A 12,048-nucleotide genomic window follows, 5' to 3' on the forward strand; every position below is an offset into this window, starting at 1 on the left:
TCAACTGAAGAAAAGAACTATAACACCAAACAACTAGACCCACTTAATAGCTAAAAAAACTCACGTCATAACAACAAATAAAGTATACATATTAAACAACATATCAACTCATAGATAAAAGCCCGATAATCTCAATACTATGAACAATCTTATTCAACAATAATAAAAGAGCATCAATATAATAGAAAAAAGTAAAGGGAAACACACCTGGATTCTAAGTTTCCAACAACAATTCAACACTCCTGCAGTAGATTAATACATACATACCCACATATCAAACTTCACCAACAAATAATAAAAAATTAAAACAAGAGCTTTGAAAAATCAAAGGATTCGTTTATATCTTGGAATAAAATCAGTATTCTAATTTTTATATCTAATTGGAAGGATTCATGGGTCATTACCTACACTAAAATACTTGAAAAAATAAAATAAACAAACAAAATAAGAACAAAAATTTCACCAGAACAGAGGCACAAAAATCTCACAAGAACAGAGGCCCTCTTTAATGAAGGACAACCAAGTCAGCCCCAACTGAAAAGAGCAAAGAACCCCCAAATTTAATCTCTCTCTCAATCTGAATCAGCAACACCAATTGAGAAAAGCAAGGAAAACCCCCCAAATTTAATCTCTATCTCTCTCAATATGAACGAGCAGACACGAAAATCACTACCACACAAGACTCCAACTCCACTGGCTCTGAGGAAGAATACAATTCATTCTTCAATGAAAAGAAGAGGGAAGAGATGATCGGTTTGGAGGAAGTAGAAAAGCTCAAGTAAACAATTGAAGTTTTTTATATATCAATAGGAAAAATTTGAAGTTAAAAATTATATTTAAGAATAGTATTGGCAATCGAACTCGTCAAGAAAAAGAGTTGGCTTCTTGGTGTCTAAAAATTTAGGCACTTCATGTTTTCACTTCCCGCACTAAAAGAGACTGGCTCAGTGTCTCGTCAGTAAAGTTAGTAATGACAAAAGACTTTGTCAGTATTATTTAATAGTGACAAATCACTTTACTTTGCCAGTATTTGGTCGCAGTACTAACTAAGCTGCTCTTTCATCAGTATTAGTCCGTCTGTACAAGCTAAAATTGTAGTAGTGTTACTTTTATTTTTTGGCATACTTCTTTAATTTACTATATGTAATCAAGTAATATCTTAGCCTTTTTTAATCACTTTGCTTAGTAATCATATTTTAATTATTATTTAATATAAAAAATTTCAAGAAAAACTCCGCAAAGTAATTAATTTCTATTTGTTATGTCTTTTGTGAAATCGTTTGGGTGTCTTAATTAAGTTTCTCCGTAGCCCAAGAGCCCTATCCATTACTATTATGCCATTACTCGAGAATTTATGGTCCCTTTTTGATTTTTTACTTTTCCAAATTTATTACCGGTATAAATATTTTTGCACTTTTACGTTTAATATAGTATTATACACGTACACACGTATTTCTCATGTTTAATACATGTATTTTTAAAAAAATTTCAGTAAGACACACAAAATTAACGTATTATACATATAATTCTCACATATTAATGAATAAAAATAATATATATTTTAAAAAAATGGTATAGTCAAACAACTGTACTCAGTTTTTCCTAATTGTTTTCAAAAAGTTAGTCTAGCCATGCGGCTATACGCATTTTATATAAAAAAAATATTATAGCCACCCGGCTTTACCTCTTTGACCAATGATGCTAAGGCGCTGGGAATGGGCTTGAGTTTTGATGCTCCCAAGTAGCCCAAAACTTCCACTCCTTGGACCATTAATGGACCTTGTGAATATTCGTAACCATCCATACCATAACCCGCTCACCAAGCCCCAGGCATTCGCATGGCTTGGGCCCACTTAAGCTTGTAGCGTGTTTTGTTGCTTATTTGCTTGGCATGGCATGTGTGCAAGTGCATATACGAACTCTTGCGTACCCAAGTTAGGTTTCTTCCCAAGTTAGGTGTTGTACCGGGCTAGAAATATATTTGGGACCAGTCTTGGGTTTTTTGGGCCTTAACAATGGTCACGATGAGCCCTAATATGGTTGTGGTGAGCCTTTGTATAGCTCTGATAAGCCTTAGTCCAATTCTACTAAACCTCAGTATGGTTCTTGTAAGCCTTAATATGGTTCTAGTTAGTCATAATATAGTTCTGGTGTGCATTAATATATTTTTGGTTAGCTTCTATATGATTCTAGTAAGCCTTAGTATGGTTCTAGTACACCTCATATGGCTTAGATAATTCATAATATAAATTTGATAAGCCATGTTGTTGTTCTGGTAAGCCATAATATAGTTCTAGTAAGTCACAAAATGGTTCTAGTGAGCTTTAATATCATTTTGGTGACCCTTACTGAGGGATCAAGCCAAACGTAGTTTTTTATACAAGAAACGAAGTTCAACCCGTATGTAAGCACATGGAAATAAATATTACTTCACACTTTCCTAAAACCAAAAGCTTTAAACTCTAATCAAGTCGCTGAAACAAACTCATCTCTTAAGAAAGTAGTTGTGAATTGTGTAAAATCCTCAGAAAACTCTCAATCATTGTCTCATAAATATGAAAACATGCATTAAAACCTTCACCAAAAAGTACCAAGATAAAATCATCAATTTTAGTTTAAAACATCTTAAAACTCAAATACTCTCCACCTAGGCATACCCCAAATCGTAATCCGTCAATTCCAATAATATTCCGTCAAAACAAGTACCATATATGTTACATCATTGCAGAACTCGGAGGACACGTGGTTATCCCGAGAACCCATATCTTTGCAGAACTCAGGGGACACATAGTCAACTCGAGAACACATATCCTCGCAAAGTTTAGTGATCAGCCTGAAATGCATATCCATCAATTCCCCTCGCAGGACTTAGGAAGATATAATCAACCTGAATGCAAATTCTCACCCCACACAGTTCAGGCATCCTCGGGACTCGTGAGGTGTGGTCATAAATGACTAGAATATTCCGAAGGCAACTGCCAGGCGGGGTACTTCTACGCTAGTTTTGAAAACCATTTTCTGAAACTGATCATACAAAATCTCTCAAAACAATTCCTTAATTTGAATTTGACCATGCAAAATCTCTCAAAACAATTCTCAAACTACATTCAAATGCGTACAACATACTATTGAGAAAACTAGTATTCATAATTCATCGATTTCAAGCCACTGAGTGTATATTTAAATATAGACATATAATCAAGCATTTAATTAATTTCTTATTCATTCCAAAACCCAGTTATCCAAGCCAATCCCAACTCCACACAATTAAACATAATATAACATGCTTGGAAGGTAAAAACGATTGTATATTAATTCATAAGCATTCAATGAAACTCTCATAACATAATACCATTTTAAAACAAACCTCCAATTACAATTAGAACTACTAAATAGCCTCAACCGAGTCGACATAGACCACTATCTAAGTCAACTGGGCTCTTAGGGTCCACATCCTCAATTTGTTATATGATAATTCCTATTGGTTCATAATCATAAGTTGAATTCATCCAAGAAGTCTCATCACGATCCAACGATCGTTTTGGCCCCGATCGTGGAATTTGACCAATTTGGTCTACGGGGCCCACGACCTCCGATTTCTAATCCAAACATTCCTATAAGTCCAACAAGGTCGAATTAACAAGTTTTGAGGGCTTGGACTAAATCGAGCGGTCGGATCACTCTAGATCGCATGATCGTACGGTGATTGATTTACTTAACCCTAGAATCGTTGATTCATGGTATTCGGGACCTCGATTCTTGATCAACCAGTTCCTACACATTCCTAGAGGTACGAGGAACAAAATAAATGATACACAAAACTTAACAAAAATGAAAACATGAAAAATGTACTAGAAATCACACATAAACTAAAAACAAAAGCAAAAACAAAAGTTGAGAATGCTTGGGTTACCTCCCAAGAAGATTTTCTTTATAGTTATGAGCTAGACTTTTCGAATGCCTATGGTGCTGCGGAAGTAGCAAAGATTGCTACTTCTTCCATGTATTACTTGGGTTATTGTCCGAACTCCTTGCGAACAATGGCCTTGTCAAGTAATGTCTTGGTGTGATCCTTGGCAAGGAGATGCCACAAGGGTCGGCTCATCTTGGAGAAGCTTTTGATAAAACATTGATAAATTTCGGCACGTCCAAGAGAAGTACGCATGCGTTTCATGACTAGAGGGGGTGGCGACTTGGCTTTCAAGACATCCGTAGGGGTGTTTTCCAAGTAGTTGACATGTACAATTGGGTCAAGAAGATCTATGCGGTCGCACTCTTCCAAGCCCCTCGGCTTTTTAACAGCCTCGAACACCTTCAACTCAATGGATTCGCCCTAAACTCTCAAAGTCAAAGTTCCTTGTTGTACATCTTTCAATGTACCAGTAATAGTAAGGAAGGGCCGGCCTAGCAAGAGTGGGATGTCGTGGTCTTCCTCCATATCAAGAAGAAAGAAATCAGCTGGAAAAACAAATTTCTTCACTCTGATCAACACGACTTCAATATTCCTCTAGGATATGTGACTGATCTATCCGCAAAGTCAAGGAATCGAATTTCGTATTTCGTAATATGCATGACTTGACCAACAAAGTCAACAAATATGCGTCCCTTTTGAAAAAATAGGTTCATAAGAAAACAGCCACAAAAGGGACATACTAGTTATGCAGAAGCTGAAAAACACGGCACAGCCAATGATGCCAAGGCATAGGTCAGTTAAGCCGAAGTTAACATAGACAAGCCCTTCATGTGCAAGGAGCTTGTTAAGGCCGACAACAGTAAAATGAAGCTTCCAGACAGCAAGTTCAAGGCCCGAGAGACCAAAAACTTATACCTTCGAGTTGACTAGAGCTGAAGGAATTTTTGATTTACTATTGGCTGAAAAGAAGGTCACTCTATCATTCTGCCACAAAATCCCTAAGGACCAAGAGCACAAAGGAAATACATTTTGTAAGTGTCACAGTTTTTGGTCTCATAGTAGTAACAACTATATTTTCATGTGTGACGACATACAGAATTGATAGACGAAAATAAGCTTCAATACACAGAGAAACCGGTTATGAAATGCCGAACAATTTCCTCCACCTGTTATCAACATGGTCGAAGCTTATTTTCAACCCGAACAGGCTCGACAAAGCAGAGCTTTATGGCCTGAGGTCAAATTGTCAGGGGCCGAGAAAGGGGTAAGCAGGCAAGAAAGTATAAATCTGAAAAGCCAAGAAGAAGAAGAGAGAAAGAGCTCAAGCTTGAACCGGTGATCTATGATCGATGCAAAAATTAGCTAGTCGAGCTCAAGAGAACGTAAGATAAAAACGGTCGAGCATACCAGCTTGGCTGACCACAGATCTACAGATTGGGCGAATCAACGAACCACATCCATTGCAGTTGTCGATCGACTGGGGAACGACTGTTGGAATATTGGGCCAAGAACTCTTTACTACCAGACGCGCCGATTAATTTGATTGAATTCCAACAAGAGTCAGACGACAACGATGTATGAACAATTGACGACCTGGATCCTGCACCTATTAAGATGGAAGACAGCCATCTCGAGGTCTAAGATCCTTTGTTAGAAATCAATGTAGGAACTAAGGGCGAACCACGACCTCTCTTTGTTAGTAATTTTTTGAACCTGAAGCTGAGGGTCAAAGTTATCGGCCTCCTTTGCGAATGTAAAGACTGTTTTGCATGGGACTATCATGAGATGCTTGGATTACCTAGAGGTTTAGTGCAACACAAATTGAAAATCAAAGACAGGTTCAAACCTTTCCAACAACCACCACTTGCGATTTTCTGCCGAGGTACAACTAAAAGTCAAAGAAGAAATTTAACATCTTCTCAAACACGGCTTTATCCATACCACCCGATACTTTGAGTGGCTACCCAACATTTTGCCAGCGTTGAAAAATACTAGAGCTCTAACGGTTTGCACGGATTAGAGAAATATAAATCTTGCACACACCAAGGACGAGTACCCTATCCATTACTATTATGCTATTACTCGAGAATCTATGGTCCCTTTTTTATTTTTAACTTTTCCAAAGTTATTACCCATATAAAGATTTAAGCACTTTTACGTTTAATATAGTATTATACACATACACACGTATTTCTCATGTTTAATACACGTATTTTTTTTTACAAAAATTTCAATAAGACACATAAAATTCAAGTATTGCTTGGCATGGCAAGTGTGCAAGTGCATATGACGAACTCTTGCGTACCCAAGTTGGGTTTCTTCTCAAGTTAGGTGTCCTACTGGGCTAGAAATATATTTGGGCCTAGCTTTGCATTTTTTGGGCCTCAACAATTGTCATGATGAGCCCTAATATGGTTGTGGTGAGCCTTAGTACAGTTCTGATAACCTTAGTCCAATTCTACTAAACCTTAATATGGTTCTTGTAAGCCTTAATATGATTATAGTTAGTCATAATATGATTCTAGTAAGCCATAATATGGTTCTAGTGTGCGTTAATATGTTTTTGGTTAGCTTTTATATGATTCTAGTAAGCCTTAGTATGGTTCTAGTACACCTCATCTGGTAAGCCATCATATGGTTCTACTAAGTCGCAAAATGGTTCTAGTGAGCTTTAATATCATTTTGGTGAGCCTTAAAATGGTTCTAACGAAGCCATAAAATGATTCTAGTTTGTTTTAATATCGTTTTTGACAGAACCTGACCAAATCCCAATTTGAAATCCGTGTCGAACCCCGTACGTGTCCAACACCTGACAGGTGTCGGGCAGAAATAACCAAAATACCATTCTTACACTAATCCAAAAACTGCTTTAGGGTGTGGCTTCTACCGGAAAACTGCCAAAGTCTCTCCTGGAAAAGACTAAAAACCTAGAATTTTACGGTCACAGCAAACTCAAATAATTTCCCAAGCGTTCAAGAAATTCAACTTTACAAAATTGATCATAACAAACCAATCATAAACTTGCGGCTGCACCAAAGTTCGCCTAGGTTGCCTACGTACCCTTACTGAGGGATCAAGGTACACGTAGTTCTTTATACAAGAAACAAAGTTCAACCCATATGTAAGCACATGAACTAAATATTCCTTCACACTTTCCTAAAACCAAAAGCTTCAAACTCTAATCAATTCGCTGAAACAAACTCATCTCTTAAAAAAGTAGTTGTGAATTGTATAAAATCCTTAAAACTTAGAAAAATCTCAATCATTGTCTAATAAATCTTAAGCATGTATTAAAATCTTCACCAATAAGTACCAAGATAAAATCATTAATTTTAGTTTAAAACATCTTAAAACTCAAATCCTCTCCACCTAGGCGTACCCCCAATCATAATCCGTCAATTCCAATATAATTCCATCAAAACAAGTACCATATATGTTACATTATCACTGAACTTGGGGGACACGTGGTCAGCCTGACAACGCATATCTTCACAGAACTCGGGGGACACCTAGTCAACCCGAGAACACATATCCTCATGAAATCGAGTGATCAGCCTGAAATGCATTTTTCGAAACTTATCATAAAATTCCGGTTTTTCTAAAAATCCACTTTCATAAATCCGTTTCCAAAATCTTTCTAACTATCCAAAAATCAGTTCTTAAATAAATTACCAAAAATCCCTTTTTTAAAACGAGATCAATCCCAACATATCTTAATTTGAATTTGACCATGCAAAATCTCTCAAAACTATTCTCAAACTACTTTCAAATACGTACAACATACTATTGAGCAAACTAGTTTTCACAATTCATCCATTTCAACCACTGAGCATATATTCAGATATAGACATATAATTCGGCATTTAATTAATTTCATATTCATTCCAAAACCCAATTATCCAAGCCATTCCCAACTCCACACAATTAAACATAATATAACGTGCTTGGAAGGTAAAAGCGATTGTATAATAATTCATAAGCATTCAATGAAACTCTCATAACATAATACCATTTTAAAACAAACATCCAATTACAATTAGAACTACTAATATAGCCTCAACCGAGTCGACATAGACCACTATATAAGTCAACTGGGCTCGTAGGGCCCACTTCCTCAATTTATTATATGATAATTCCTATTGGTCCATAACCATAAGTTGAACTCATCCAAGAAGTCTCATCACGATCCAATGATCGGTTTGGCCCAATCGTGGAATTTGACCAATTTGGTCTACGGGGCCCACAACCTCCAATTTCCGATCCAAACATTCATATAAGTCCAACAAGGTCTCATTAACAAGTTCTGAGAGCTTGGTCTCAATCGAGCAGTTGGATCACTCTAGATCGCACGATCGTACAGTGACCGGTTTACTTAACCCTAGAATCATTTATTCGGTGTATTCGGGACTTCGATTCTCGATCAACCAGTTCCTATACAATCCTAGAGGTACAAGGAACAAAATATTTAAAATTGGGACCGATTGAATGGTCCAAACCTATAGAAACCGGGTATCGCATAATAAGTGCAATATCCTTTCGACTGTCAAACGATAACTAGCTCAATGGGCTGCCACACAATGGCCCACGCGCTGCCACCCGTCGCTGGCAGAGGTGGGTGTCTTGAGAGATTTTCCAAAGACGGAAAATATCCAAACCACTATGCCAATAGATTCATACTAACTAGGGGATCGACTTTTGTTCTTGGACCACAGCCAAAAACTAGACGGAGCTAGCCGAATCGAAACTGAAACCGTCGGCGAAAGTGGGTATATTGAACGGTCGGTAAAACCTCAAAATTGATTCAAGGTATCATCATAGATATCAAGAGCAAGTGGAGGAGATGAAGATGTTTACGTGGATCGAAGAAAACAGCCGCCGAAATCTTTGAAAACGGCTTAAAATTTTTTAATATGTTTCAAGTCAAAAATCTTTCAAGTCAATATCTTCAGCGCTACACTGGTTTTCGATCAGAGAAAATGAGTAGGTCAAGTAGAGGAGAGAGAGACGATTCTGTTGGAACAAGAATTGTCGAATTTAGTCACTGAACAAAGACGAAATTGCAGTTTGAAATAGCGGCATCGCACGGAAAGGGGAGAGAGAGAGAGAGAGAGAGAGGCAGAGAGAGAGAGAGAGAGAGAGGGAGAGAGAAAATAATCGGGGAGAGAGAGTGTCGTGAGAGAGAGAGAAGCTAGATGTGGTTCTAGTGATCATCAATTACGATTGTGCCACTACACTTCCGTAGATCATAACTTCTTCGTTTTAACTTTGAATTGAACTTGCCACTTGTCTACGAACTCGTATCATCAAGCTCTACAAAATGGTGACACTTACTTCCCCAAACGGTGCTGCGCAGTGAGAACATGGCTCCCAGGCCTATCCTTGAGTGCAGCTTGCATCGTACCAGCTTGACTATTTATATATTAAAAAAGAATGCGCCAATGCATAGGTGCCACGTGTCAAACATACAGCCGCCCGACTATACTATTTCTTATTAAAAAAAAAAAGTAAAACCGAGTACAGCCGCACGGCTATACTATTTGTTTCAAAAAATAAAAAAGGATCTAGTACAGCCGGCGGCTATACTATGCTGTGACTGTGCGCCACGTACCAAACCAGTACAGCCGACCAGCTATACTATTTTTGTTTTAAAAATTCAAAAAAAGGAGAATATCACCACTATACTATTTTTAAAGGCAATAATTAGGTGAAAACAAAGTATAGCCGGCCCGCTATACCCTTTTAAAAATATATATTATTTTTATTCAATAATACGTGAGAATTATGTGTATAATACGTGAATTTTGTGTGTCTTATTCAAATTTTGTAAAAAAAATAGGTGTATTAAACACGAGAAAATACGTGTATAATACATTACAAAACGTGAAGGCGCTAGAATCTTCAGCCTGCGACTTTAGGTAAATTCTGACAGTTTAAGCGTTCCTGTTCTGTTCTAATCAATTCAGGTTGTGTTCTAATGGTTTATTGTTTGCTTATTGTAGCTAAAGTCCCTCTCCTCCTCCTACTAAGTTAAAAAGACTTAGAAAGAGGATTGTGGTGGAATATATGGCCATGGAGGAATCTGCAGTAGCTCCCACCAACACTTCTAGGATGGATGAAGAGCTGAGAGAGGCTTTCGAGAAAGTGGAGCAAGGGAAAGAGCTAGAAGAGGTAGAAGAAGGACCTCAAGAAAAGGCAAAAGAAATGGAAGAAGAGGTGAGTATTGTTTTCTGGCTATGTCAGCTTTTCTTTTGTTTCTTCATTTCCTTTGTTCTGACTTCTGTCTATCTACAGGAGGAAATCCCTGTTGATGTGATTGCAGAGAGCATTGCTTTGGTGCGGAGGCAACAAGAGAATCTAAGGGCAGAGCTGACTAGTTTAGAGTTGGCCTTTTTCGAGGATACAGAGGCAGAGCACTCCAATGCCGTTCCAACATCTGAGGAGCAGGCAGAGCCTGTGAAGCCTGTGGAGCGGGCAGAACTGCTTGTTGCAGTTCCAGAATCTGGAGTGGAAGTGGCTGCTGTTGTTCCTGACCTTATGGTAATTGTTATTTTAACTCTGTCTCCCTGTTTCCTGCAATTCTGTCATGTCTTCGCTTTTCAACTGTTAGTATTTTCAGGTAGAAGTGCCTAGATCTGCTGGTGTTCTAGCAAGGATGATTAGCCCTTTGAAGCCTTCAATTGTTGCTGTAAGTGCTTACTCATTTATGGATCTTCTTTTTCGTTTCAACGTCTTGCATAGAACTGACTTGAGTTCTTCTTGCAGATTCCCATTCATTCCTTTCCAAGCTCCTCTGCCACTGCTTCCTTTGTTGACCCAAAGCTGGCAGCATTTGAAGCCATAGACCTAGATGCCCAGCTGGACAAGCTAGAAAAACTCAGTTCTACTCCTGGAAAGGCTAAGTCCAAGGTGGCGGTGGAGGCCATAGAGAGGCTAAAGATCTGGCAATCTTCTGAGCTAGAACTGGATGAGGACAGGGAGGCTATTGATCAACTTATGAAGGACCTAGATCTCCTGCATCGACAGAACATGGCTCCTAAGCCCATACTTGACATGAGCCTTGGCTTGGCCAAGGATATGCTCAACCTCCACGACCATTATGAGGATCTCATGCCCACCTTCAAGAAATCTGAGCTCTGCAAAGCCAATCATGAAGCCAACTTGGCTGACTATGCGAAGCAGAAAGCAGAATTGGACCAGATGGTTGCATGGTACAAGGAAGCCGAGGCCACTACAGATATGCTGGAGAAGCAGATTGAAGAGCTTAAAAAGCAGTTTGCAAAGTGCAGGGACGTGCAAAGTAGACTCGGGGCTGGACTGAGCTCTAAGACTAAGGCTACCTTCGTTGTGCAGAGCATGGTTTCAGCATCTAGACTATCTTTGCAGATTGTAGAGGCTTCAATTCACCAAAGGGTGCTACTATAGAAGGAACTATCTAACAAGAAGGCTAGCTTGCGAGAAACCCTTAGGAAGTTAGGCTTTAGATTTTAAACTATGAAATGTAATAAACTTTAGTCAAAAAAAATGACTAATATTTAATAAAAGTTATTTATTTTTGTGGAATATTTCTATTGGCAAAGTGTGCAAAAGTAAATTAAAACGTGCTTTAGCATATTTACAAGGATCTGCATAGCTTGTGAATCCGACATAGTCGGAAAAAAATTCTTTAACCATTTGCCATTAATTGGTGCAGCATGAACCCCTTCATCTCGGTCCTGTAATCTGTATGCCCCCATTCTAAGGATCTGATTAATTATGAAAGGAGCTTCCCATGTAGGTGACCGCTTTCCATAACCAGCTATATGCGTTCCAAAGGCAGAACTACTTTCGATATTATTTCTCTCTCTTCAAAACTCTTGTTTTTAACTCTTTTGTTGTAGGCCCTTGATACAGCCTGTTTTCCTGCTAAGAGTTTGTTGAGGGTATCAATCCTGCTTGTATCCAATCCTTCCAGTTCTAGCAGCATGGCTTGAGAGTAGTCTTCTCCAACCAGATTGTGTTGATGTGTAATTCTAAGAGACTGGACTGCTATCTCCATGGGCTGAATTGCATCATGGCCATAAGTCAGAGCATAGGGGGTCATGCTAGTTGCCTCTCTTTTTGAAGTTCTACATGCCCACAGAGTTTCTGACAACTTA

This window comes from Prunus dulcis, unplaced genomic scaffold (assembly GCF_902201215.1).
Source record: "Prunus dulcis unplaced genomic scaffold, ALMONDv2, whole genome shotgun sequence".
Taxonomy (NCBI): domain Eukaryota; kingdom Viridiplantae; phylum Streptophyta; class Magnoliopsida; order Rosales; family Rosaceae; genus Prunus; species Prunus dulcis.